Raw genomic sequence first — 21,741 nt, 5'->3', positions numbered from 1 at the left:
AGTCTATAATATAATTCATATTTACAATCCACTAGTGGTGCTTGTTTAATCTTGTGAACATGAGAATTTTTCTTTTGTGTTGTGACTATCTAAAAGTTGTAACAATAATCTTTAATCATAAATCAAGAAACCGATTTTTTTAACAAAATCTAATATATCATTTAGAAAATAAGAGCACACAAAATAAAATTAAGATAATATTATAATACATGAAAATTAATTATAAAAATTAATTAATATAAAATTTTAAAATATTTAATACAAATATAATAACATCCACCTACCCGAATTATGTCATACATGTTTTCACAATGAATGTTGACCCAAAGAAAATGTTTTTTAATTAAGAACATAGAGAGCAAACAAAAGAATCTTTAGAGTATTACAAAAACTTAAGGATAAATACAACATCCATACCTATCCACAATAATGTAAAACAAAAGTTTTTGTACATAGAGTTAGGACAATGTTAATTATTCAACTCGCTCTCGATTGTTATCAATGACAATGTGCATAATTATATATAATTTCTATCATAGTGAACATATTTTTCAAATATTATATATGGTTTTATGATGTCTTTGGATATTTTCAAAAAATATTTATTGTTTACTTTTATGAGGTATGATACAAAGTACTGTAAGGTTTGAAATGTATATATAAACCAGAAGTGAAATAATTACTTTGGTAACTGTTGTTGTTCCAAATTATTTCACTTTCACAATGTTACTATTGACCGTACTATGATTTCACCAGTAAAATTCAAGTGTACTTTAAAAGGTTTAGTAAATTATGGTCATTTCCATCTCTTTTCTCCATGAGTGTTAAATACATTACTATTGGTTGTAGGATGCTTCAATTCAGCATTGATATGTTTGACTAAACTATATGGAAATGGTGATCTAGTGTATTCTACAATAGTTTCATTCCAACACTTCCGTGATTGGTTGTGTCATAAAGAGAGGAGAGGGAATCAGCATATGTGATTATTCATAAGTAAATTAGATTTTGTTGGACATCTTGTTGTTGTTAGCATATAAGTGTGCATTTTCCTTCATGGTTGGGTGTAATGTAGCGATATTGGGAAAGATAGAATGGATACTACACGTTTAGTTTCTTCCATCTACCAATTCTATAGAATAGATACATGTTGTTCTTGTTTCTTCTACCATTAAATCTAGCTTTAAAAGTGCTTGGCCAAGCCATTTGATTCTTAGATAATGCATATGTGTGTATCTAGCTATGTTTATTTGGTTTTGCTAAATATGTGTAGATGTGTAGTTTATTTTTATTCCCTACTAGATTCTGTGATTAGGCTACTAGGCACATGGTTGCAATGTAGTATGTTTCATGGCCACAACAGATCAATCTAATCCATCTTGTTCCAAGGAGCTAGGCTTCTTATGCCAAGGTCGGAGTATTCTTCATGTCAGGAAGAATCCCAGGGGAGTATATACTCTGTGGTTGGTGAGGTAAAAGCGCTTGGGCCACACTCCCATGTCAGATAGCAGGTGGACGATGTCTTATGGCTTTGGAGATAGGACAAGCTGAAGAACACAATAGGAAAGCTTATCTTAGTTTTGACTGTATTTGTTCATCATTGAGATGTACTAATGTATGTAATTGTAATTTGAGAGTTATGTAAATTCTAGAACTATTTAATGTATAATCAATGCAATTGTTATTGTTGGATCAGCAACCTAGGTTATATGGTATTAGTTACTGACAAAATATGAGATGTGTTAAGTTATTACCATTATGGACATAATTCTGAACATCATTTTTTTAAACATGTTAAAGATGTGATATTGAAGATCAGCATCTTGATGTTATGCTATGCTAATAAACTAGTTGTTAATGGTTAATAGTTAATTAGTTTGACTATTCCAAAATGTTTTGATTGGTTCTCTTCTGCATTTTCCATAATTTGATGATGTGGAAAAGTTTAAGTAGGACATGGTCCTTATATCTAGTATCAGAGCTAGGTTTAAAGCTAGGCCCTTGGATACTATGCTAATTTGTGCCTATGTTTGTTAGGTGTTTGAATTATCACCATGGCCACAAGATCTAAATAGAAAAGTGGGTCCAACAGTGGTGCCCAAGCCAAGGAACCTAATGAAAGCTTAGATTAGATAATGGCACTATTGACCCAACAAGGGGCTTTGTTACAACAACAAGGCCAGAGGATGGATAACCTAGAGCAAGGGGCTCGAGGTGACATGCTAAAGAAGAGGCAAGGAAGCATTTTGAAGATCAATGCTCCAAAGCCCTACGTAAATAAGAAGAGGAATTGAGGAAGAAATGTGATTATGAACAATTAGTTGAGGCTCTTAGGAGGTCTAAGATAGAATAGAAGGCAGAAAATGACCATCAAAGTGCTCTCATTAATTCTGACAGGATTCAGATAGTAGTTGACTTGAGCGAAGATCTCAAGAAGGTGACTCCACCCATGTTTCATGGTAGAGCTTCTGGGTAAGATGTTGAGGCATGGATTACTAGCATGGAGAAGTACTTCCTAGTTTGAAACTATACAGGGAAATCTAGAGCAATTTGGGTCACCTATCAGCTAATGGGTGAGATAGCTACTTGGTGGGAAAATGTCATGGCTGGAAAGGAACTCTAGCATGGGGAAGTAACCTAGGAAGAATTCTTGCAGCTTTTTCACAAATGATGGTTAACTCAGCTGTACTATGACAAGAAAACAACAAACTTCTACAAACTAGTTCAAAGGAACATGAATGTTACAGAGTATCATGAGCGATTTTGTCATTTGGTGAAGTATGTTCCTTAGTATCAACATGATGAGCTATTTAGAACTCAAAAATTTGTAATTGGCTTGTGACCAGAGATCTATAGTGAGGTCGACATGTAGGAGCCTGAAACAATGGCCTTTGTACTACATAAGGCCCTTAAGCAGGAACAGAGGTTGAAGGATGCTTCTTCATATAAATCCTTCAACCAAAACTATAGAAGGAAGTTATAGGATAATAGGTCATATTAGGATAACAAGGGTTATCGGCATGATAGGCCAAAGGGAAATGGAAAGAAGCAACAAATTAGAAACACGAAAGATAAAGGACAATAGAATTTTGATAGGAATAAGGAAAACTGGAACAACAACAAAAACCAAAATCCTAGAAATGGAAGTGGAAGGAATGGAAACAACGAAGGTGATCAGAACATGAATGAGGATAGAAGAGGACCTAGAGCAGGTTGTTATGTATGTGGCGGTCATAATTTTTTTGCTAAGTGCCCACAATGACTTGATAACAGGGACTTTCATCTACAACACCACATTCATGCTGCAGTTGATCATAGACATGCGAATTATTAGGCCACTCCTATACAAATGTCTAGTTCACTTTTTGGTTACCCTATTTCTATCCTTATAGATACTGGTGCTAATGAATGTTTTGTAGATCCCAAGGTTGTAGCCAAGATACCTATTAAGCTTGGATTTATGGTTGAACCTTGGACAATAGAGTATGGTAACAGGGTTGAACATAGGGTAGAGAAATGCTTGTTTTGCAGTGAGTTGGAACTCCCTAACTTTTGAATAGAGGTCAACTTGTATGCAGCACCTTTTTGCTCATATGATGCCATCCTATGCATTAACTAGCATAAGGCTTTGGTAGACTATTGGGATAAGGTGATTAAATTTCTCGATGATACAAGGCATTCAATGACACTAAATGGTGTCAAACAACCTTTGGAGTTGAGGCAAATTTCAGCAATGTAGTTGAAGAAAGCCAAGAGGAAAGGATGTCAGTTATATGTTGCCCATGTTAAGAGTCTGGAAGAGACTCCACCTTGATTGGAGGATCATCCTATTTTATAGGAATTCAAAGATGTGTTTCCAGATGATTTTCCCGAACTACCCCCAAAGAGGGAGTTCAATTTTTCCATAGATTGTGTACCAGGAGCAGAACCTCAATCAAAGGTTCCCTACCATATGACTTCTACAAAAATGTATGAGTTGAATACTTAGCTATAGGAACTCTTGGATAAAGGTTTCATTCATTCTATTGTATCACCATGGGGAGCTCCTCTACCCTTCGTCAAGAAGAGGATGGTACCTTAAGGTTGTGCATTGATTACCACATGTTGAATAAGGTAACCATAAAGAATTGGTATTCTCTTCCAAGGATTGAGGAACTTTTCGATCAAATGAAGGGAGCAACTATATTCTCAAAAATTGATTTGAGATCCAGATACCACTAGCTTTGGATTTGGGAGGAAGACATATCTAAGACAACATTCAGAATAGGATATGGCCATTATGAGTTTGTAGTCTTACCTTTTGGACTGACAAATGCACTTGCCACTTTCATGAACCTGATGAATAGTGTGTTCAGAGATTGTTTTGATAAATTCATAGAGATATTCATAGATGATATAATAATATACTCCAAAAATTTAGAAGAGTGTGAAGAACATTTGTGCATAGCATTGTAGCATTTGAGAGACAAGAAACAATATGGAAAACTTTCTAAGTGTTCTTTTTATCAGATGGAGTTCCACTACTTGGGAGACATTTAGTCAGCAAAAGGAATAGTAGTGGACCCCACAAAGATCAAAGCCATTCTTCAATGGCCAACTCCGCAGAATGTAAGAAAAGTTAGGAGCATCATGGGTCTTGCTAGGTATTACCAAAAATTCATTGAGGGATTTGCCCGCATAGCAGCTCTGATTACATCCCTTTTCACAAGGGTAAAAGGTTTGAGTGGAAAAAAGTGTGCAAGGAAGCTTTCAAGCTACTTAAGAAAAAGCTTACTATAACTCCTATATTGATTATACCAAACCTAAATGGATATTTTGTTGTCACCACAGATGCTTCTGGAGATGGGCTTGGGGGTGTATTGATGTAGGACAGTAATGTTATTGCCTATGAGTCCATGAAAATCAAATCGCAAGAAGTAAATTATGCTCTTCATGATTTGGAGTTAGTTGTGATAGTACATGCCTTGTAGATGTGGCAACATTACTTATTGGGGAAGCCATTTGAGCTCAACACTAATCATATGGGGTTGAGGTACATTTTCACTCAACCTAATTTGAATGCCTGACAAAGATGGTGGCTCGAGTTCCTTAGTGAATATGATTTTAGCATAGAGTATATTAAAGGAAAACAAAGCAGAGTAGTAGACACACTTAGTTGCAAGAGATATATTGCTTCTATCTCTTCATCTCGAACTTGTATGAGAGAGTATATCCTTTAGTACCTTCCTGAAGATGCCCATTATGAATGGGTAAAGTTAGTATTGGGTACTGATGCTTCTAACTCACGGTTTGATGATTTTTCTTTTGATCAGGATGGTCTACTTAAATACCAAAATAGGATTTATGTTCCCAACCATGAAGGGTTTTGGAAAGTTGTACTTGAGGAGATGCATTGCACTCCATTTTCAGGGCATCTAGGGGTAAACAAAATGATGGCTGATTTGAGGCCTTTATACTTTTGGCCTAGACTTAAGTGGGATGTGACAAAATATGTAGCCTAGTATTTGGAATGTCAACTTGTCGAAGTTGAGCATGCCCATCTGGCAAGTCTTTTGTACCTCCATGAGATTCCATAGTATAAATGGTAGGTTATTAGCATGGATTTTGTACAGGGTTTACCCATGACTCAACATAGGCATGATGTCATCTTGGTCATAGTCAACAAGTTAACCAAAGTTGCCCATTTCATTCTTGGTAGTTTAAAGGATGGATCTCCAATGTTAGCAAGAAAGTTTGTCCAAGAAATTTTTCAACTACATGGTATTCGAGAGACCATTATTTCTGATAGGGAAACCTAAATGACTTCAAGGTTTTGGACAACCTTGAACTCTACTTTGGGTACACATCTTAATTTTAATACAACATACCACCCTAAGACTAATGGATAGACAGAGTGGCTAAATCAGGTGCTAGAAGATTTGTTACGCATGTACAACATGGATCACAACACAAATGGGAGGAGTATCTTCCATTGGTAGAGTTTGCTTATAAAAACTCTACCATTCATCCTTGGGTATGACTCCATTTGATGCTCTCTATGAATGGAAATGTGGACTCCTATCAGCTAGGATAGGGTTGAGGATAGAGTTATTGTGGGTCCTAAGATGCTAAAAGAGATGGAAGAGCACGTGATCTTAATCCATAGTCAATGAAGGAGGTAGTAGATCAGTTTAAGAGTTATGCAGATAAGAAACACACTTTCCGCTAGTTCCAAATTGGGGATAAAATGTTTCTAAGGGTTAGGCCAAAAAATAGTCCAATCTCATTTGGAAAAAGTTCAAAGCTTGCCCTAAGATTTCTTGGTCCATTCAAGGTCTTAGAAGTTATCAACCTAGTTTCTTATCGGCTTGCTTTACCGCCTACTTTAGCCCACATTCATAACATCTTCCATGTGTCTTTGCTTAAACCCTATCATCCTGAGATATCTCACAATCTTGACTAGCGTGCATTGCAGGTATAGGATCCAGGGGTGATGGCAATTCAGCCCACCCAAATCATTGAGCAGTGTACCCTCAAGGTACGAGACAAGGATATACTTCAGTATAAGGTCCAATGGGACCAATTTGGCATGGATAGTGCCACTTGGGAAAATGCAGAGGATTTACAGAAATCTTTTTCCCATCTCTTTGTATAGCTATTTTATTTTAGATTAGATAATAGTTTTGGTATGTGTATACTAAATTTTGTTGTGAAAGCCATCGAGACGATGCCTTTTCCTAGTGGGGAAAGATGTCACATCTTTCCCTAGAGTCTTTTTCTTTCTTTCTTATGTGGCAAATAGTCAAATGTTTACTTGGTCAAAGATGGTTTAATCTTAATAAAAGTTAACATCTTAGATTATACATAAATTTAATGAGTTATTTTAATATGGAAATACATCTGATATTACGTTATGATGATGATGTCATTTGAAGCATTTTAAATGTTGTGATTTAATAATGTGATTATGCTAATATTTTTACTTCTTAATGATGATATATTGATTTTTATGGATACTGACTCATTTTTTGTTGCGAGTGTCTAAGTGCATGTAGGGATTGTCACAAAGAGAGTTTGGTTGAGGTAGAGAGGGCTAGCCTCTCGAAAGGGGATGCATCAGATGTTGTGTTGCCACCCACACACATCACGTAGAATTTCATGTTGCTTTGTTACATTTCTAGAGCTAACCTTGAAAGATCGAAATGAATTAGGTTTTTCATTTAATTTATAGATGATATATTTGAAGATGGTAAATAAAATGTGAATATAAATAAAATTGCTAATGGAAGAGTTTTCTTGTTTGATTTTAATAAATACATATATACAAGTTTTAATTGGATTTGAAAAGGATTTTAGAAATATAATGTTCTTTTATATATCTATATGTGTGTTTATTAAAACATTGATTTTCTTTTAAAACGTCCAAATAACAAAAACTTATTTTAAAACAATGTTTATTTCTTTTAATACCAAAAACCGCAAAACAAAAACACATTTTTATCGCAAGGGAAGTGGCAAAACTAATTAGGTCAGTTATGGATTTGTTTTGGGGAGTTATTGTTTAAAAGAAGAGGTTGAGGGTTTGAAAAAAGCAGTGGCGGATGGGAAGACAGAAAAGGTTTTTGGAGTATTGCTTGGCCTGCGTTTTGCATTCAAATTCGGTGCTCAGCCCTCACTTTCAAAATTTCTTGCCACAAACAGAGGTAGGCAACGTAGATACCATTATGTGTATACCTTCGAAATTCTGCTATATCATGCAATATGTACTGTCTTGATGATGGTTGTGTGTTGTTCCTTGGAATTATGAATGAATCTGAAAATAAAGTTTTTAAATTGTGTTCTCAACCACGGAAATCTTATGGTAACTCTATTAGGGAGCACAGATTAGGTCTAGAGAACCATGCTTAAATGAAATGCTAAGTTCTTATTTGGAAACTTGCACAATGAACAAGTAGTCCACGTCCTTCTTAGCTACAAGATTATATAAATAGCTCTGTTGTTTCTTCAATAATGACCAACCAATATCTGCATCTGGGCGTTCCTTTTTCTTTGTGGTGGCCATTGATAGATGAATTGGTTTTTGATTGATGTCCATTATTGGGGTTAGTAAGTTGGAATTACCCTTTCATCTGTTTTAATTTAAGCCGTGAGTTCTAATTTGTTTAAGACCATATTACTCCACTTGCAGGAAAATGTCAGGTAAATGTATTTGTCACATCTTTTTGTTTTTATCTATATGAGTTAAATATGTAAAACATGAACCTTGGATATGAGGAAGGTTCCTTATCTGACTAGCCAGTCTTGCACTATACTCTCAAACCTCTTAATTGGTATCTTTGATTAAGGACTTGGCTCTAACATTGTTAGATGTTAAATTTGAAACTAGTTAAATCCCACATTTATAACCATGCCTTTCTAATGAAATTGTTTACTTCAGACCACTCCTACATGCTGTCATCAATTGATTGAGATGTATGATCTTTCCACTTAGCTAGTTAAAGATAAACTCTATATGTGTTATAACATGAATGAAACCATTCTAGACTATTGATTCCCTTCCATCCAAAACTTTTCTTTTATAGAAAAATAGAATTTCTTTCGGATATTTTCAACAAATATTTATTGTTTACTTTGATGAGGTATGATACAGAGAGTACTGTAAGGTTTGAAATATATATATAAATCAAAAGTGAAATAATTACTTTGGTAACTATTGTTTTTCCGAATTATTTCAGTTTTCACAATGTTAATGTTGATAGTACTATGATTTCACCAGTGAAATTCAAGTGTACTTTAAAAGATTTAGTACATTATGGTTATTTCCATCTCTTTGTTCCATGAGTATTAAATACATTACTGTTGGTTGTATGATGCTTCAATTTAGCATTGATATGTTTGACTGAACTATATGGAAACAGTGATCTCGTGTATTCTATAATAGTTTCATTCTAGCACTTTTGTGATTGGTTGTGTTATAAAGAGAGGAGAGGGAATGAACATATGCAATTATTCAGAAGTAAATCAGATTTCGTAGGACATCTTGTTGTTGTTAACGTATAAGTGTGCATTTTTCTTCATGGTTGGATGTAATGTAACGATATTGGGAAAGATAGAATGGATACTTCACGTTTAATTTCTTCTATCTGTCAGTTTTGTAGAATGGATACATGTTGTTCTTGTTTCTTCTACCGTTAAATCTTGTTTTAAAAGTGCTTGGCCAAGCCATTTGATTCTCAGATAATGCATATGTGTGTATGTGGCTATGCTTATTTGGTTTTACTATATATGTGTAGATGTGTAGTTTATATTTATTCCCTGCTACTAGGCACATGGTTGTAATGTAGTGTGTTTCACAGTCGCACCGGATCCATCTTGTTCCAAGGAGCTAGGCTTCTCATGTTAGGGTCGGGGTATTCTTCATGTCAGGGAGAATCCCGAGGGAGTAATCACTTCGTGGTTGGCAAAGTAAAAGCGCCTAGGCCACACTCCCGTCTCAGATTGCAGGTGGACGACGTCCTACAACTTTGGAGACAAGATACGCTAAAGAACACAACAAGAAAGGTTATCTCAGTTTTTTATTGTATTTGTTCATCATTGAGATGTACTGATGTATGTAATTTTAATTTGAGAGTTATGTAAACTTTGGAACTATTTAAATGTATAATCACTGCAACTGTTGTATCTTGGATCAGCACCCTGAGTTATATGGTATTAGTTATCGACAAAACATGAGATGTGTTAAGTCATTACCATTATGGATGTAATTTTGAATATCATTTTTTTAAGCATGTTAAAGATGTGATATTGCAAATCAGCGTCTTGATGTTATGCTATGCTAATAAACTAATTGTTAATGGATAATGATTAATTAGTTTGACTTTTCCAAAATGTTTTGATTGATTTTCTTCTGCATTTTCCTTAATATGATGATGTGACAAAGTTTAAGTAGGACATGGTCCTTACAGTTTTGAATTGAATATATTATTAAGCCTTGACGTTTACTTTATGAAAGTGAGGAGCTATATTTTTAATCGAACGACTAACAATGTAAGAGAGAGAGAGAGCGACGACCATCGAAGGAATCTCATCCGTCAAAGACATGGAGCGAATGATAAATCATTCCTCAAGAGCCGCAGCAACCATGTACGCCCTTTTGTTGACGTACATCTTCATCGCCCACTTTTATGCCACATCACCTTGTTCGTGGGAAGAAAATTTTGTCTGAAAAATTACGCACTTCCATTCCTGCAAACTTATACGAAAGACACTCATGCTCATGTTTTATTGATGTCAAATTGAGTGTTTTATTATTTTTTGACTTCCTTTTTAGAAATGAGTAGGTAGCGGAGGAGCATTTTAAGGGCCAAGAAGGTTTGATATACTTTCCCATATGTTTTAAATAATTTTAAACTAATATTATACTTCAATTAATTATTATATATACAAATATCTTTCTTTTTTAATACTATTTATAGATCAGTTAGTATAGATATAAGACTTCGTAAATTGTTCATGTCATCTATAGATGTGTAACATTTACTATTTCAACTCTTAATAATAATTTATTATCTTTTAACGAAAAATATTTTTTGAAAAAATGATTGTCTTAAGTCAAGGTTGCTTAAAAAATTAGTAGTATATTTAATATAATTTATATTGCAATACTACTATTATACCTATACTAATATATTGCATTCTATAAAACAAATTATTAGATTGCAAACACAAATATTATATAATTAATGTATTATATTTTTAAGATAGTACACATTAAGTTATATATAATATAATAATTTTTAGTATTATATATCAATTTCTATAATATAAACTTTTATTGGAATTTTTACAATTCATAAATTTTAATTTTTAACACGATATCATAAAAATCTTTTTTGCACTACATTAAAAGTAAAAATGTATTTTAGGTTTACTCATTTCCAAATTTTCAATTAAGGATCATTTTTTTAATAGGGGACCTAGAGCCACAAAACTCTTACAAAAATATTAAACAAGAAGGTTCCAAAATGAAACAGTGTCCACAACATCAAACACACCCACAAACAAAACCAACACTAACTAGCCAAAACCAACATAAAATAACTATCTTGAACTAAACCACAAACTAACAGACACCAATAGAATAAAAGAAACAATGCACCGATGAAAGAGTCTAAACTAACTCTTCCACCTTAACTTTCAACTCCTTTTGAATGGATTTGATCTTATTAGTAACCTCTTTAATGTTTTTTTTTTGCCAATATGGAGGCTTTTCTTTTGCTCCCTCATAGTGTTGAAATGAGTATTTTTTCCATGACCATCATCTTCCATTTCCTTCTTAGCTTCCTCCAAGTTCAGCATGAGCTTCACCTCCTTATCCTAGCTCACTTTTCCCATCACTCTGTTCATGCAGTTGATAGTAGCTCCAAGAAGACCTTGGCATTTGGTGAGGGCATCTTTAGTCACATTTTTGTGTTGTCAATTTTTCTCTCCAGCTCTTCAATTAGCTCCACATTTTCCCTCTTCTCTGCCTCATTCTGCTTCAACCACTCTCCCCCTCTTTTCTCTACATCTCTTCAGTTTTACCTTCCCGAGCTTTGCATTTTAGGCTCCACATTTTAAGTGAATGGAAGGTCCATTTGTCCAATCTAAGGGTGTATAGGGAGACCTCTTTTGTTGTTTGTAACACACCATGAGGGGGATCAACCATAAGATCATTAAAGTATTCCTCCATAATTTTGACATTGAACTCCACCTCATCAACCACTTTCAACATAGGAATCCTAGGCTTTATTTTTTCTTTTTCACCCAAAAGCCTTGTCATTTTTTTGTTTCTTTCTAACTCTACTCCTATCCCTCAGCCACAATTTCTTCAACATTCTATGGAAACATAACTAATTCATGCCCAATAGATTCATCATAGTCAACCAACCTAATGGCTTCTTTGAGGCCTTCATCTTCCACTTTCTCTTGAGAAATCTTGGTACATTTTTCTCTATAATCTCCATGAGTGCTAAACTCCTTATGAACTAAGCATGGGGAAGGAGGGGAAACGTGGTCATTTGCACCCCTAAACTATCATTCAACAAACTCAAAGTTTTTAGTTTCTTTTGAATTATCTATTTCCATTACCACTTTCTCTTATCCCTCAAACCCATATTTTTCTTCTTCATACTCGCTTTCTTCTTCTGGTTCTAACACATGCTCAAAATAGTTAATTTGGATCTTCTTCCTTTTATATAACTTGGGGAACCCATTTATAATTCTCCTAAAATCCTTTCACCATTTTTTGATTTTTTTCCCCAAACCTTCAGACTTACCAACATGTTCACAAATCTTCCTCAGACCAAGGTCACTAACAAATATCTTAATATATCTATTGATCATTCTCATAAGGTCTTTGTGTAAGATATGTTTATTTGAGGTAGATCTTATGGCTTTGACACTATCACATAGAGAACAAACTAAATAGAAGGAAAAAATTAAACAAAAAACCCTTTTTGTACCTGAAATGATTTAATAACACAAAATGATATGTGTGTGCCCTATCATATCTCTCATCAACTAAAACATACTCCATTACAGTTATCAGGACTAACCTTCAAAGAAATTTGATGGAAGACATCGAATAAATCCATCCATTTCCTTTAACCAATTTACCATCAAAATCTTTTAAAACTTTCCTAACAGTCGTCTTTGAATTTTTAAGGTCACAAAAGAAAATATTACCTTTCGCACTGAGGCTCGTAACTTATGCCTTTATCACAACATTAAGTTGAGTTTTCCTACCTACTAGGTTAACTCTCTCTATTATTCCATCCTTTAAGGAATAAATTTGTAACATCTGACTTTGCCATTTCATTTTCTCCATGGAAGGAACCAGTCCCCCTTACTCCAATTTTTTCTAAACTTCCTTCTCCTTGATTTTTCGCATTTACTAGTTTCCCTTCTTCTCAATTTCCCTCCCATTTTTACTAGTTGCATAACTGAACACACAAATCTTGTTTCAAGTTGAAAATCTTTGTCAAGAAGAAACAAGAAAAAAATAACCCATAAAAAATATGGAATGATTATCACCATGCTATTACAAATCATACACTCCATGAAATAATTAAATTTTGTTTCCCAAAGCACTTCCATTCTATAAAGGAAAAAATTGAAATGATCACATTTTTTCTTGTTGTCCTATCATAATTAATAAGACCCTTAATTTCATAATTTATCTCATCCACGTGATTCTACAACGTGGTGACTTTTTTTTCCACCACCACGTTCGCTAATGAGTTGATGACAATATTATCTTCTCTATACAAGTGAGATATATGTAGACTTTATCAAACTTATTTATTATACTTTTAGCTTTTTTAATAACATTTTCTATTGTCCAAGAGGGTTCCAAATACTTACAAAGACAATTTAATATATTTTGTGAGTCCCCTTCTATTCAAAAACCCTTTGCCTAAAGACCATTAACCAACTTTAAGCCTTGTAGAAGACCCATTTCCAAGTTAAAGTCCTTTGATAGTATTGATGCACTTAAAATGCATGCCTTAAAGAATGATAATGTTAGAATCTCAATCTTTATTTGTTTCTATTCTCCTTAATTATTATCAATATACAAATGGAAGCTATGAAATTAAGTTATCTGGCTTAATTTTATTTTCTTGCACATATTTCAACTTGTACGCCATTTAGCAAATGATATTCATAACTCTGGAACAAATGAGGTAAGACTTTACTACATTAACTATCATAGACATAACAAATTTGATTGAGCCACCCTTAAACATCATGTACTAAGAAAAAATTTAAGCTTGAAAAAGTAAGTCAACTATGACTATTTAACACTTTTAGCCTAAGAATCAAACCTTGGTGTGTGATATTTAAACCATAGCATAAAATTAATTATTGATTAAGAAGGAAAATAGTAAATTTAACTTTAACAAGCATTCACTCAACACAATATCCAAATAAAACTAATATATTGAAGCCTACTAATGTCACCAAGCCTCTACCAGTCCCATCGAAAAACTATTTGTTGTCTAATTTTTATAGGTTGTTTCACTTTTTCAAACCTACCATCTTTTCATTTCAATGTTATATTACATCAACAACTTTTGATATACTATTTCAATGGAAGGCTAGTAAATCTATCACATTGATCTACTTCAACACTTGTATTGTTTATTAGAACCAAGACAAAAGGGATAGAAAGTATCCAGAAGGAAAGAGAGGCATGATTTTCAAAGAAAATGATGACTCGCAAAAGCTTATTTCAACTTCTCCATTTCCTATTTCCTAGCATAGTAATATATATTTATTCCCTAGCTACAATAATATTAACATCTCATAAAGGCACTACTTAAATTTCCCTAAGGGTCCGTTTGGCTATAGGAATATAAAAATGGGAATGGGAATACTTATTCTCAAATAGAAAATGGGGTTACATATTCCTATTCTTATTTGGTTCACCCATAATTTGATGCGGAACTCATGGACTCAAAATTTATATTTTCTAATTTATTTATTTTTAAATGGAATAGAAATACATATTCCAGTTCCATCTATTTAGGTGGAATAGCAAATGCTCATTTTTGGGCCAAAATTGGAATATGTATTCCTATTTCAATTTTGATTTGGTGCATCCAAATAGAGAATTCAACATTTTAAGAATATACATATGCCTATTCCACTTGTATTCTTTTTTCCTAATGGGCCCATAAAATTAGCTTCACATTCCAACTTTGTTGGTTGTGTAACATTGATATTTGTAAATGTGATTCCCATACCAATATTCTTACCTTATAAGTTTTTTTAAAAATTTTAAGTGAACATTATAATTAGATATATAACATTCAAATATTTGTCTTAATAAATCTATTAGTAATGATTAGTTGTTCAAATTTTAAACTTTATACATGAGATACACCATATACAAAACATATAAGACACTAAAAAGATGATTAGAATAACAAAGCAAAAAAGGTAATGTAGACATTATGCGTCATGTCTTTCAAATATTGTTTGGAACCATTATGTCTACCATTTCTTCCTTCATTATCTCTCTATTATTAATTTGAGCTCAAATTTTATCATTTTCATCCCCGATAATTATGGTCATTCCTTTCAACTAAAAACTCTTACAAAACCTCACAACCATTGTACCTAATGGATGTCCAAACGTTGTTTTGGGGTCTATGGAAGGAAAGGAATTAGTAAACCAAATCAATTTTATACAATCATGTATTGAAAGGTGGTCATACACTACTTCATGATGGTTAGCCTTAAACATCACACACTAAGGAAGAAATTAAGCTTGAAAAAATAAGTCAACTTTGATTGTTTAACACTTTTCCTTGAGGAATCAAGCCTTACTATGTGATGTTTAAGTTGTCTGCTTCATGACTCCCAATTATGGTGTGCATTGAGAGAATGATTTGGAAATGGCTTTGCATTTGCTATGGAATTTTTTGTAAATGTTTCAAAATATGTTTCTTTGACCTTTTCTTACATCAAGGAAACACTAGTTAAGATCATGTTCTATAGACCTACTAATTTGGAATTCTAAACCCCTTAACCAAATATATCTGCATATATTCTACAATTGATTATTTCTCTAGTCATTTTATGATCTAAAACATTTACAGAAAAGTTGTCCATTTTGGTGAAAACATTCCTTTAATTAGAGCTCGTTGAAGCTTCTAAACTTTTAGGGCAAGTTTGAGCTAGATTTTTCATCTTGTATAGAGAAGGGAATGAAAACCTTCAAAGTTCTCTCCTATCCTTGTGAATGCACATTACTTTAATCATGTTCATTTTAGTTTTTCTCCCTGAATTAACTTTTGAATGTTCTAACTTCATCTAAAAAATACAAGACTAAGATCCTTTTTTGTGAAATAAGAACTATACTCAAATACTTTCATTGAATCATGAGACTAAACATGGAAGAGATTTAGTTTGGAAAAGATGGAAACCAGTGGACAAACCACAAGAAACTAATTGAATCTTCCTTTACAAGCATTCATACATGTTATTGTAACTTCTATTTATTTTATACATCTAGAACAATCCCCACAATTTTACAAGCAATTGATAAATGAATAGTACATAAAACTATGTAATATTAGTTGACAATTTCTAAAAAATCAATAACTTAAGTAATATTGAATGGTAGTTTTTTTAAATGATAATTAGTAAATAATATTATATGATGTTTTTTGTTGCTATATGATTGAAAAGATCATTTGAGTAGAAGAATGTTGAGAGAAGACTACGCATTTTCAGTAATTATTTTGTCATTAATGTCAAACTTGGTACATGTTGGTAAGACAAGTGCTTATATGTTTCAAGCACTATCACTTAGTTGATTGATGAAGAGGATTTGATCAACAAAATATAACAAAAGTACCTAGAGGAAAGGTTGAGTTATGATTATGTATTGAAGTGCAAGAATCAGTTAAAATAGTGATAACATAATGTATTGATAATCTACTTGAGGTTACAAAGTGATTGGCTACACTTAGAAAGTCCAGAAGACTAAGGTTGGACAAAGTTCATTTGCTAAGCTTGACCAAGTTGATAGAAGGTGCCAAGAAAAGTTAGTGCAAGCCGAGCAAACAGTCAGCTGGAGTTGATTGAAAGCAATTTCTAGTGGATGCCAAGTAAACTAGTGAATGTCAAGAAAGTTAGTAGGTACCGAGCAAGATAGTTGAAGTTGAGTGATTTTCAGTTGATGTCAAGTGATTTTACAATAGATGTCGAGTAACACAATATGTGTCAAGCACTAGTAAATTGATAATGCCAAGCTGCTACATTATGAAAAAGATCTAAGATTTTCGAAATAAAAGCCAACAAGTTTGTTTTCTTCGAACTTGTAAATTAAGAGATGGATAAGATTAATGAGATGGAGGCACATAATCTTATGTAAACTATTTTGGAGGAAAATTCAAATGGATTCTAGGAGAAGTTTTTAGAAAGGACAAGATATGGGGTAGATACATTGTATCCTACCTAATCCATCGAAAACCCTAATTTTTGAAATGGATAATGAGCACGAAAAAGAGTTCTGATTTCCTATATGTAGGGATGTTTGATAATGAAGCAATGTTGGATAGAGGTTAGAGAGTTTTGAATGCGAAAATCTAACAAGGAGAAGGAAGAGGGTTTGCTTCATCAAGTGAGCCAAGAGAAGAAGTTTGCAATGGAAAATTAAACAAGAAGGCTTCATGAGGATGAATTCTTGAAGGGTGAACAAGCTGTCAAAACTGCAAAGTTTGGAAGCCACATAGAGTTGAGGACTAAATAGTGATTTGTAATCTACAAGTAAGGTTGTAAGTTGTATCAGATCAAAGCTCTACTATTACTTTCTAAAAAATGTATCAGATTAGGGTAAATCCTTTGGAGAAAGGTTGACTTAACAGTCATTGGAAAATCCTTTAACAAAGTGGAATTCCAAGTGAATGGCCTAAAGTCTTCTGACAAGGCTCACTTTTAACATGGTGATTGAAATCCCTTAACTGGGTCACATTTAATAGTGTGTGTTGTAACCTTTAACAAGGTTGGCCTTTAATAGGGCATCACTTCAGAAGAGTGAAAAAGGAGTAGCATGTTACTAGTGGTTTTTCTCATATAGGGTTTCCACATTAAATCATTGTGTCAAATGTGCTGATGGATGTGTTATGTCTTATGCTTTACATTTCTACATGTTAATGTTACAATAACATGTCAGTTTTGGTTAACACACAATAAATGCATGCATGGTTAAGAATGTTATATGGGTTCACTGAATTGTGAAAAGTTTTATTTTGTGCATTTGGACCTTGAATAACTTATTCACCCCCCTCTTAGTTATTCTAAAATAATTCCAACAGTTGGTATCAGAGTGTAGTTGCTTAAGAGGATTAGTTTTAAGGTACTAAAAGCATAAAGATCAAGATGTCAAAAAGAGAGGTACCCGAGTTAAACAGAGATAACTTTCCTACGTGGAAAGGTTTGATGAAGCTACACTTTGGAGGACTTGGAGATTATGCACAAACTTGCATTACAATAGAACATGTTGATCCAGCAAGAGCCCTAACTACTAAAGATTTGAAGAAAAAGAAAGAACACAATCAGGTGATGTTGGAGATTGCCTCTACCCTAAGCTATGTTGAGTTTGATGATATCAAAGACCTTAAAAGTGTGAAGAAAATGTGGGATGCCCTAAACACCATCTATGGAGGAGACAAAAATGTTCAAAGAGCCAAGTCAAAGAGCCTTAGAGGTAAGTTTGATGACATGAGAATGGAAGAAGGTGAAAACATTACTCAATAAATTGCTATAATAAAAGAAGTTGTTAGTGCAATAAAAAGTGCAACTGGTAAAATAGATGATGATATTGTGCTGAGTAAAGTCTTGAGAACATTGTTTCCTCTATATGCCATTAGAGTGTCTGCAATCCAAGAGCTAAGATGTATGCTAGGAAATGATCTAACCCTTGAAGGTTTGGTAGGAAGACTCACTAATTTTGAGCTATCTAATTTTGACAACTATAGACCAGAGAGTATTGAATCAACTTTCAAAGAAAAATTGTTACTAAAGGATTCTGAGGAGGTAAAGCTAAAGAAGAAGAAACAAGATAAAGTATGCATCTAGTGATAGTAGTACATGTGAGGAAGATAATGAACAATTGGGAGCATTGTTAGCAAGAAGATTTTGCAAAGGAAAAGGTAAATTCAAAGGTAAGCTGCCTATCATTTGTTTTAATTGCAATGAAGTTGCTCATATTATAGCAAGATGTACATAGAAGAAGAACTTCAAAGAAGGGAACAAGCACAAAAATAGAAGAGAAGATGATTGAAGAGACTACAGAGATAAAGGCAAGAAGTCATGCTATATTGCTGATGAAAATAACTTTGATGAAAATGATGATGAAGTGGTATATGTTGCAATGAAGGATGGATCAGATAAGGATGATGTTATTGTACTTATGAATTGTGTGAACAAGAATGAAAAATGGATCATTGACAGTGGATGCTCACATCACATGACTAGAGAGAAAAGTAAGTTCATTACTTTAACTTGTTATGATGGAAATAGTGTAAGATTTGGTAATGATACACCATGCTTAATAAAAGGAAAAGGGTTTATCAAGCTTACAGATAAAATTTGATGTGACAATGCTTATTATGTTGAAGGATTGAGTTATAACTTGTTAAGTGTGTCACAATTGAACAATTTGGGATGCAAAGTTGTTTTTAAAAATAAATCACCCAAGATATATGATACAAATGGAAACTTGATTGGAAAAGGTGACCAAACTAGGAGTAATCTGTTCTATTTGGATATAGAAGATACTACTTATTTTATTGCAAAATTTGATGATGTATGGCTTTGGCACAAGAGACTATGTCATGTTAATTTTGATAATCTGATTAGGATAAGTAACATGAAAAGAGTTAGAGGTTTTCCTAAGTTGAAGAAACCAAAAAATATAATGTGCAAACAATGTTAGCTGGTCAAGATGACAAAGTCAAGCTTTTAAAGTAAAGCTCATACCTCTAAGGAAATACTTGAAATAGTTCATACTAACTCGTGTGGACCCACTGAAGTGCAAAGCTACAAAGGAGACAGGTATATAATGCTACTTGTTGATGATTACTCTAGAATGATGACAATGATGTTTCTAAAAAAGATTCGTATGCTTTTCAAATGTTTGAATGGTATTTGGAAAGAGTTGAGAAAGAAATATGTAAAAGCTTGAAATGCTTGAGATCAGACAGAGCAGGTGAGTTCACTTCACATGAGTTTGAGATGTTCTGCAATGATAGAGGAATCAAGAGATAGACATCAACACCTAGGACCCCTCCACAAAATGGAATTACTGAGAGAAGAAATAGATCCATAATGGACTTTTCTAGAACACTTATGATGGAGAAAAATGTTGCTCTAAAATACTAGAGAGAATCTCTAAGTGCTGCAATATACACCTTGAATTGAGTGCAAGTAAGGAAAGGTACTCACTCAATACCTTTTGAACAATGGTATGATCATCCACCTAATGTGAAATATTTTAAGGTATATTGAAGAAAATGTTATATTCTTAAAGATGTTAGGAGAGGAAAGTTTGATGCAAAGAGTGAAGAAGGTATATTCCTTGGTTACTCCACAAGAAGTAAAGCTTACAAGTATTTAATTACTAACACTAACAAAATTGTGGAAAGTGCAAATGTGAATTTTGATGAGTGTACAGAAGCACATGAAGCTGAAACTATAAAAGAACCAAAAGATTATAAGACATTTGCATACTATTATGAAGGAATGTCAACTAAAGAAGATGCTACAAATCATGCAGCAAGCCAACAACAAGTTTCAACAACTGCTGAGTCACATCTTGTGAATGTTGAGTTGTATTCAGATGCTGAGTTGTAGAATGAGGAGAATGTACAATCTGATTCTGAGATTCTGAGATTGGCACACATGAAAGAGATGTTGAAATACTTGACAAAGATGCATATAGTAACACTGAAGCTGAGAGACAAAATGTAACCACAAGAACTGAGCCTAGACTGTCCAAATATGTTAAAATACACCATTCTGTAGATCAAATCATTTGAGACAAAGATGCAAGGCCAATGACAAGAAATAGGTTGAGAAGTGAATCATGTTTGTTAAGCATGAAGGAACCTAAGATAGTGAGACATGCATTGGAAGATGATGATTGACACAAGGCTACGAAAGAAGAAATTCAGCAGATAGAAAAGAACAAGACTTGGAGCCTGGTTCTTAAAGTAGAAGACAAGAATGTAATTGGCACAAAATGGGTATTCAAAAACAAGCTAGGTGAGAAACGTGAACTGACAAGAAATAAAGCAAGACTAGTTTGCAAAGGGTATGTACAAGAAGAAGGAATTGACTATGGTGAAACATTTGCCCCTATTACAAGAATGGAAGGAGTAAGAATTCTACTTGCTTATGTTGCTTATAAAGTTTATCAGATGGATGTTAAATCTACATTTCTGAATGGCATATTAGAAGAAGACGTCTACATAGAATAGCTAGAAGGATTTGTGGATGAGAATAATAAGAACATGGTATACAGATTGCACAAAGACCTATATGGATTGAAACAAGCACCAAGAGCATGGTATAATAGACTTCATAATTATCTTGTTAAGATTGGATTTGAAAGGATAGATGATAATAGCAATTTGTATATGAAGATAGATAAAGAAAATGTTATACTATTAGATATGAAATATTTGTTGATGACATAATATTTAGGGGTCAGTGCAAGAAGTTGGGTCTCACTTTTGGCCAAAAAGTGGAAGTGTTTTTCTTGTTTGTGAAATATTTTGTCAATTGATGCCAAAATTTGAGCCATTTAGATATTAAATATAAAAAAATTCAGAAATAAAAATTGTAGTGCCTGGAATCTTCTTTTTGAATATGTAATTTATTTGTATACCCATATGATAGTTTTTTTTTGGTATGGATCTTTAAAAACCACTTTTTCAAAATGCCTATTTCAGGACCATACCACGCTCGTGTACGAACACCATAATTTCACACAAATGAATGAATTTTTGTGAATCCTTTTAAATGGGCTTACATGACACACCAAAGATTGATGAGAATATTTTTCTTGATTTCTTTAATGAATATTTTTTTTAAATTAATTTTTAATTGGCTATAAAAGGAAATTTTAAAACCTCTCGTGTACGGACACCATAATTTGATCAAAATTTCACTTTTTTCAATTTTTTTTTTTTAAAACTTCAAAAGAAT

The sequence above is a fragment of the Cupressus sempervirens genome, chromosome 7 (assembly GCF_028749045.1).
Source record: "Cupressus sempervirens isolate cs-2001-9-10 chromosome 7, ASM2874904v1, whole genome shotgun sequence".
Classification (NCBI taxonomy): domain Eukaryota; kingdom Viridiplantae; phylum Streptophyta; class Pinopsida; order Cupressales; family Cupressaceae; genus Cupressus; species Cupressus sempervirens.
This window is presented reverse-complemented; position numbering follows the sequence as displayed.